Source organism: Triticum aestivum, chromosome 6D (genome assembly GCF_018294505.1).
Source record: "Triticum aestivum cultivar Chinese Spring chromosome 6D, IWGSC CS RefSeq v2.1, whole genome shotgun sequence".
Taxonomy (NCBI): Eukaryota; Viridiplantae; Streptophyta; class Magnoliopsida; order Poales; family Poaceae; genus Triticum; species Triticum aestivum.
This window is the reverse complement of record NC_057811.1, coordinates 197294686-197303404: the sequence shown is the minus strand read 5'-3', so window position 1 is coordinate 197303404 and position 8719 is coordinate 197294686.

Below are 8719 nucleotides of genomic sequence, written 5' to 3'. Positions count from 1 at the left end.
TCGATTAGCAGCGACGAGGACCCCTATGCACCGCCTGAACCCCCAACTTTGGATTGGTTTTGGGGCCAGTACAATCTTTGTCTGTGGAAGTCGCTTCCACCGGCTGAGAAAGCCAGGCAAGTGGCGTTCAAGAAGGAGATGGCGGAGGAGGAAGCCAGGTACCAGGCGGCCTGTGAAGCCCGTGATGCCTCCTGGAAAAAGGAGGCGGCGGAGCTTTGGGGGCGGGCATGTCGTCGTGCCGAGGAGGTGTACGAAGATGGGTACTTCGTGAGGAAGGTCATAGGCACTGGGTGCCTCGTCGCTGCGTGGAGGTGGGCCGATAAGCTCCAGCGTGCCACCGACGAGGAGCTCCGGTGGGCGCCCAACCAAATGGCAAGATCGGCCGCGCGCGTCCGCCAACAAGAGGCAGATCGGTACGTCAAGCGCTGCGAGGCGGATGAGTTGGAGTACTGCCTCCGCACTGGGAAGACGCCGCGCACCAGGGAGCTGTTGGCGAGGGGCTGCCGGAATACTGGCCCCATGAGGGATTATTAGTTTTAGTATTGTTCGTTTTCAATTTTATGCATTGTACCTAGTAGTTAAGTATCATCACGTATATGTGTTGATATTATATATATATATATATATATATAATGTGATGATCTAATGAACAATTAATATATATATATATATTATGAATTCCATTTTCTATCTATTTTTGTATACTAATTTGAATCTAGCTGTTATCATCCACATATACAGAATGGAAAGCGTATATACTCACATTGAAACAGAACATATAAGAATGGAAAACAGAGTACAAACATTGAAACAGAGCAATAAACAGAGCAATACTATGATTGCTGTGAATACATAGCTATCCACGTCGAAACGACTTTTCAAAATAAAACGCGTCCATGAGACCATGACCAGCAGCCCTTGCCTAGGGTAGCTCTTGGCTCTGCCTGGACTCGTGCAGGCGTTCGTCCAAGCGGTCGACACACTCGCGGTACATCTGGAGCGCGATCTCGAGCTCCAAGTTGGCTATTTCATCGAAGATCACCAGCTCGAGGATGCGACGGCCATATTCCTCTACTGCGCCCAGGTGGACACCTGGGCCAAGGAGGCAGTCGAGCCTACGGACTAGCGTGTTGGCATCCAGCGGGCCACGGACAAGGCGAACAACGGCACCCATGCGAACAACGCGGCGGGCGTCCGGTGCAAGTACGGCGCGGCCGGCCTCTGGAGGAAGTACGGCGCTGAGGGCATCTGCCAACTCCTGGTGAGGAACGGGGGTACTGACGGGACGTGTACCCAGCTGCGACGCCATGTCGACAGCAGGCAAGCGCCGATGGATCCGCTCTTGCTGTGCAGCGCTGTCGGTGTGGAACGACACCTATGGGATCACAAGATTTCCTACTACGGTTGCCGGGGCGCGGGGTTGCGAGAAGAGCAGGGCTAGTAGATAGCACAAGGATCGTTTACCCAGGTTTGGGCCGCGGGGATGCGTAAAACCCTAGTCCTGCTTTTGGTGGGTGTATTTCAGAGAGTTCTTGAGCTCTCGAACTAGCTGTGATCAGTGCGTGGTTCAAAAAAGCCGAATCCTCCTCCAGTATGCCATGGGCCTCCTTTTATAGTCGGAAGGGGCTGCCACAGTGGCACACAGGAGGTGGAAAGGCGTACAGTGCCCTGAGCTTATCACTCGTATTACAGGACAAGATGCATTTAATGCATAGCTTAGGTGTCCCCTTGCTTTATTGGGGATGGGGGCGAGGCCCGTGTCCCGTCCACCGCCGCTCCTCCTTACCTTGACACGCGCCCTAGCCAGTGAGGTGCGTGGTGCCATGTAGGAAGGCAGGCAGCTGAGGTGGAGCAGTGGCGGAGCCTTCACGAAGATCTGCATGCCACCACGCAGGCGCTCGATGAGTTGGCCTGGGAGCTGCATGTTGCCATGCAGGTGCCTGCCCAGCTGGTCGGGCTAGCAGCTGCATGTGAACGGCGGTGGAAGCTTGGTTGGCGCGGGCTTGGCGGTGGCCCCGCTGGCGTCCTTGGCGAGGGCCTCGCCGGGTGGCCCGGCAAGGGTCTTGCCGCGGCGCGTTGTCGTCCTCGGCAAGGACCTTGCCGGGGGTCTGGTGGCCTTCCTCGGCAAGGATCTTGCCGAGGATCGTCGTCTTCTAATCCTCATCTGATCTTGAATATGTCTTCACAAAGATCTGCATGCCACCACAGAGGTACCTTCCCGAGCCCTGGCCCCACGTGGTCGATGGTGTTGGGGACCGTGGGCTCAAGGGTGGCTCGCTCTGTTGGTGTGGGGCGAGCTGCCCCGGCAAGGGTCTTGCCAGGGGAACCTGCTTCGTCCCTCTGCTCTTTGTGGTCTTGGTCTTGGCGTTGCTCTTGTTATCTTGGGCTTCGGTCTTACCTTGGCTCACCTCCCCTGTTCTGCTTGGCGTGACCGTAGGCGCGGCTCCGACTGCCCGTGCACAGGTATAGGGGTACAAAAACGCACCCCTCTTTTTGTACACCGACAGGAGCCCCGGGCCTGGGCCACACATAAGCACGACACGTTGTTGGGCCAGGCCCAAAACGGTGCGCAGGCAGGCAGGGCGGTTTTTACCGTGGTAAGACTTTTCGCGCGTTGCGCTTCCCATGACCCGCGTGCGCAGCGTGGCGTGGAGGGGTGTGCGTGACGTGGGCGGCATGCGTGGTGCGGTTTCCACACGCATGCGTCATATCACAGTAAAGAGGCGGCTCGCGCCTTCCCCATAAAAAGAGGGAGGCGTGGAGGCGCGGCTCATTTACTGAACGGGGCCGGGTCGCGGTCTTCAAGGCGTCCACTCCCCACGATCACGGGGTGGGGAGAGGTCGCTTCACCCATCCCCTCAGTTCTGCACGTCCGCCACGCGTCCTTCATGCGCCTGGGGTGGCAAGCGGTGGAGGCGGGAAACCGGGCCGTCGCTGGTTGGGGCAGCGGGTCGGTCCTGATTCCCTGCGCCTCCGGTGGTTGGATTGGTCGAGCGGGGAGGCCGAGCCCCGACCCCGCCCCTTTATAAAGAGGGGGAGGGGGATGGCGTCCCGCATTGTTATGTCATCTGCCTCCTCTTGCTTCTGCTTCTTCCTTTCACTCGCCATGGAGAAAGGGAATCCGGGTCCCTCGACGGTGGCGGCGAGGGTCGCCGCTCGATAGCGTGTCCCTCCTCCTCCTGAGCCCGTGGTGGTGGAACCGGCCGCGGGGGGAAGGGGGAGGGGGCAAGGCCATGGGCGAGGCCGGGGCAGAGGTCGCAGTGCTCGGGGAAGAGGAGGATGGGGCGGCGCCCCGGCTTTGCCCCCGCCAATGGTGCCTTTCCCAATGGAAGGCCATGTCGGAGATCAGCCCCGCGAGTTCTTCATTAGGCTGCGCCGGCCTCCGCGTCGCCGTCTCCGTCTTCCCGCCCCGTTTTCTCGGGAGATGGAGCGTGACCATCCCCAATCCCTCATATTGCACATGAGGGGTTGCGGGAATGGGGGCACGCGGGTCGACGTCGATTTCCCGGCTCCTCGGGTCATTTACCTCCGTCGTGGGTGGAAGACGTTCGCTCGCATCCACAGCCTGATGGCGGGGCTCGTCCTTTACTTCAAATTGATGGAGGACGGCCTGCTCTACGTCAAGGTCTTCAGAGAGTTCGGGACTCGCCTGAAGTGCTGCGTGGAGAGCTCCTCCGATGGAGATTCTGATGATGGAAGCTCTTCCTCGAGCGAAAGTGATGAGGAGGACAGCGGGGGAGATGACGGGGATGAGTCCGACTAGGCGTCGGATGCCCCGCGCCTGGGCGGGTGCGGCAACAGCAGCATCTACACCTGGCCGCTCCTCCGGCAGGGTTTTGCCGGGGGTGGGGCCAGCTCCTTGAACTTCTCGGGGCCGTCTCCTTGGGCGGCTGGCATCGGGAGGCTGCGGAAGAGGAAGAGGGCGGGCGGCAAGGCCGTCAACTCGGAGTATGCGGGCACCGACGCCTTCGTCGCATACTGCCGGTCCTGCCGCCTCGTCTTCCAGCTCCTTTCCCGGCACCGTCATCACCGGCCTACCCGTGGGCGGCCACTGAGGTGTTCTCTTGGTGCTTTCTGCTGCTCGTAGCTCGCCTAGGCGCCCCTTTTGTCCTCTCGCCTCCTTGACCTGCCTCCTGAGGAGAGGGACAAGAAAGGAATCACGGGTACCTTATCTCTTTTTTAATCTGTAAGCCTTCGAGCCTTGTTAAATTTAAAGCTTGTAATCCCCTTTGTTCATGTTTTTCATTTTGTACGAACTGTACCTGTATGGGATGTTTTTAATGAAAAAGGGATGCTTGTCGGGTTTTTCGTTTGTGGGTAAATCCCGCGACAAGGAGCGAATCCTTGTTATTGTTTAAGATAAACGTTTTTTGCCCGGCAACAGGCCTTGCAGTCCCCCCACTCCACTCGACCGCTCCCGCGCTCTTGGCGGAGGCAGGGATGAAGTGGGCTTCAGGCTCCTTGTTCTACCCCCTTGCCGCCGCGGCTACAACCAAATCCGGACCCAGGAAATAATCCTTAGGTATAGGAAAAAGGGGAGCACGGCAGCCTAGAGGTAAAAACGAGGTTCCACATGCCCCAGTCCTGTTCCGAAATGCATGACAGAGGATAAAAGACTTATCTGGATCTGCAGCCCCCGGCAATCTCATCTTGTCGTGGTTGGATCCTTGTGCTTGCAGCCCCCGGCAACTCTGGTTTGCCGGGGTCGGGACGCCGGTCCGTTTTCTTTCTTCCAAGTAGCCCAGCAGAAGTGCTCATGTGCCCTGCGAATCAAAGGAGAACAGAAGAGAAACAGATAGACGCGCACTCGACCTCTAAGCTAGGGGTTAGTCGGTGCTGAGCACTATCAACCCTAACCAAGGAAGAGACTCGACCTAGCATGCATGCTATAACTTAGGGCGCCAGCGCTTCATTTATTTATGCTCAGGGTCTGCGCCTGGCTTTGTACAAAGGGTTACATGCCTGCCGGCAAAGCTTGTACAAAAGGTGGCTTGCCGGGAGGCCCGGCAAGCCGCGCCTTATGGGTAAAACTTGTGAAGATGCTCGATGTTCCAGGAGTTGCTCACTGGGACGGCATCTTGGGTCTCCAGGCGGACTGCGCCGGGCCTGGTGACTCGTATTACCCGATAAGGGTCTTCCCACTTCGGTGTCAACTTGTTGGTATTCTTGGCCGACTGAACGCGCCGAAGAACAAGGTCGACTTCCTCAAAGCTTCGGGCATGAACCTTGCGGCTATGGTAGCAGCACAAGGCTTGCTGGTAGCGCGCTGCTCTCACAGCCGCCCAAAGACGATCTTCCTCAAGGAGCGTCGCGTCATCTTGACGCAACTGCTCTTGCTCAAGCTCATCATAAGCGAGCACTCGAGGTGACCCGTATATGAGTTCCGTGGGGAGAACTGCTTCTGCCCCTAGACCAGGGCAAAAGGTGTCTGGCTGGTGGCTCGATTTGGCGTCGTCCTGATCGACCAAAGAACCGCCGGCAATTCATCAATCCAGCGCCTTCCGCTCTTGCGCAGCTTGTCAAAAGTCTTTGTCCTTAGGCCTCGCAACACTTCAGCATTCGCCCTCTCCGCTTGGCCGTTGCTCCGTGGGTGTGCCACGGAAGCAAAACAGACCTTGCTGCCGAGGTCTTGAATGTATTGCATGAAGGTGCGGCTCATGAACTGCGTGTCGTTGTCGGTGATGACTCTGTTTGGCACACCAAAACGGCAGACCAGTCCCTTGAAAAACTTGACAGCTGATTCAGCAGTCACCTTTCCCACTGCTTCCACCTCCGGCCACTTTGTGAACTTGTCGATCGCAACGTACAAGTACTCAAAGCCCCCGACAGCGCGAGGGAAAGGGCCCAGTATGTCGAGCCCCCAGACCGAGAATGGCCAGGAGAGAGTGATTGTTTGAAGGGCTTGGGATGGTTGATGAAGCTTCTTTGAATGGAACTGACACGCTTCACACTTGGTTACTAGTGCCGTTGCATCGTGGAGGGTGGTGGGCCAGAAGAAACCTTGCCGGAACGCCTTCCCGGCAAGGGCCCTCGACCCTATGTGGGAGCCACATATGCCTCCATGTATCTCCGCCAACAGCTCCAGTCCTTCCTCCCGGGGGATGCACTTCAATTTCACACCGTTTGGCCTTCTCCTGTACAGGATGTCATCGACGAACTGGTACAGGACGGACCGACGGGCTACTTTTTCCGCTTCTTCCTGCTCCTCAGGAAGCTCCCTTGTTTGGAGGAATTGGACGGTATGCTGCGCCCATGCCGGAGCCTGGGGCTCGACGGCAAGGACCAAAGGCATTTCTTCCGCCATGGGAGCGGCTGTCTCTACGGCCTGGGCTTGACGCCCTGCCGCAGCCAGTTGCTCTTGGGCAGGCTCATCGTCCGCGGCAGCACCCTTGCCGGCAGCCTCAGGGGGCTCGGTAGGAAAGTACTTGCTGGGACTTGATTTCCTCCACTTGTTCTGCCCCGCTGATGGTTCGACGGATGGTTGAGTTAACCAGAGCAAAAAGGTACCTGGTTCCAAAGGTAGCTTGAATGTGGCACGCTTTGACAGGTAATCGGCGATGTCGTTCTCCGCTCGGGGGAAGTGCTCCGCCCGGATACCGTCAAAGCGTTCCTCCAGCTTTCTCACCTCATCTACGTAAGCTTCCATCAATGGGCTCTGATAATCCTTGTTGACCTGTCCGACAATGAGCTGCGAGTCACCCCTGACGATGAGCTTCTTAACCCCGAGGTCTGCCGCGATCCTGAGACCGGCAAGCAATCCCTCGTACTCAGCAGTGTTGTTGGTGGACATCTCCCTGGGGAAGTGCATCTGGATCACGTACTTGAGGTGCTCTCCGGTGGGTGCGACGAGCAGCACACCGGCACCGGCGCCCTTGCAGCGAGAAAGCCCCATCAAAGTACATGATCCAGTCGCGGTCTGCTTCCTTGCCGGGGAGAGTGGTCTCCTGGATTTCTTCGTCAGGCGTCGAGGTCCATTCTACAATGAACTCCGCCAAGACTCTGCTCTGAATTGTCAAGGTACTTTCAAACTTTAAACCAAAGCTTGACAACTCCAAGGCCCATTCCACAATCCTTCCAGCTGCATCTGGGTTATGCAGTATCCGTCGTAATGGGAGGCGGGTGACGACAGTGATCTCGTGTGCTTGGAAGTAATGACGCAGCTTCCTCGAGGCCATAAGGAGGCCGAAGGGCAATTGCTGCACACCGGAGTACCTCGATCTAGCTCCCTGCAAGAGGGAGCTGACAAAGTAAACCGGGTGCTGCATCATCTTCTTCTTCTGCACCACCTCACTTAACTGCGCGGGCACTGCCTCAGCGGCATCAGACTCTGCCGGGGGCCTCGCCTTGCCGGCACCAGGGCCTGCCGGGGGAATTTTGGGCTTGCCACCCGCTGGTTCTGCCGCTGTCACTGCCTCCTCGTTGACCTCCCTCTGTGCCACCAGCGCGGTGCTGACCACTTGATTCGTCGCCGCCAGATACAGCAGCAACGGCTCTTGTGGTTTAGGCGCAACCAGTATTGGCGTGGAGGAAAGGTATTTCTTCAGATCCTGCAATGCTGCCTCGGCTTCTGGGGTCCACTCTATTGGGCCTGCCTTTTTCAAGATTTTGAAGAAGGGAAGGGCGCGCTCGGCGTACTTGGAGATGAATCGGCTCATGGCGGCAACGCAGCCGGTGAGCCGACGCACATCCTTGATCCGCTTGGGCGCCTCAATCTGCTCAATAGCCTTGATCTTGTCTGGGTTTGCCTCGATCCCGCGCTGCGACACAAAGAACCCGAGAAGCTTGCCGGATGGAACGCTGAAGACACACTTCTCAGGGTTCAGCTTGAGGTTGATCTTGCGCGGGTTAGCAAATGTCTCTTCCAGATCTTGCACAAGAGTTGGCCCGTCCTTGGTTTTGACCACTATGTCATCCATGTAGGCCTCCATATTTCTATGGAGCTGAGGTTCAAAACCAATTTGGACTAATCTTGCGAACATTGAGCCAGCACTCTTCAACCCGAAAGGCATCTGTAAAAAGCAATACGTACCACATGGGGTGATGAATGCTGTCTTTTCTTCATCCTCTCTCATCATGAAGATCTGGTGGTAGCCTGAGTAGGCATCGAGGAATGATAACATATCACACCCGGCTGAGGAGTCAACAATCTGGTCGATGCGCGGCAACGGGAAGGGGTCCTTAGGACAAGCCTTATTGATATCTGTGTAATCAATACACAGTCTCCACTTCCCATTCGCCTTGCGCACCACTACCGGATTGGCCAACCACGTCGGGTGGAGCACTCCTCTCACCAAACCTGCCGCTTCCAATTTCCTGATCTCCTCTGTGATGAACTCCTGCCTTTCTAGAGCCTGCTTTCTGACCTTCTGCTTGACGGGCCGCGCATGGGGGCAGACAGCTAGGTGGTGCTCAATCACCTCCCTGGGAACACCGGGGATGTCGGATGCTTGCCATGCAAACATGTCGACATTCGCCCGCAGGAAGGTGACGAGCGCGCCTTCCTATTTGCTGTTGAGGGTGGAGCCTATGGTGAAGGCCCCTCCCGTGTCATCCTCCCTGGCGGACACCTTCTTGGTTTGTGGTGGCTCGGCTCTGGATCTCTTGCTCTTGTCGGTAGAGCTCTCTCACACGTCCTCGACGGTAGCACAACACTCCGAAGAGGTGCGCTTGCCGGAGTGGGTGCGAGAGGTCTTGCCGGGCTTCTTCCTCCTTCCGGGGC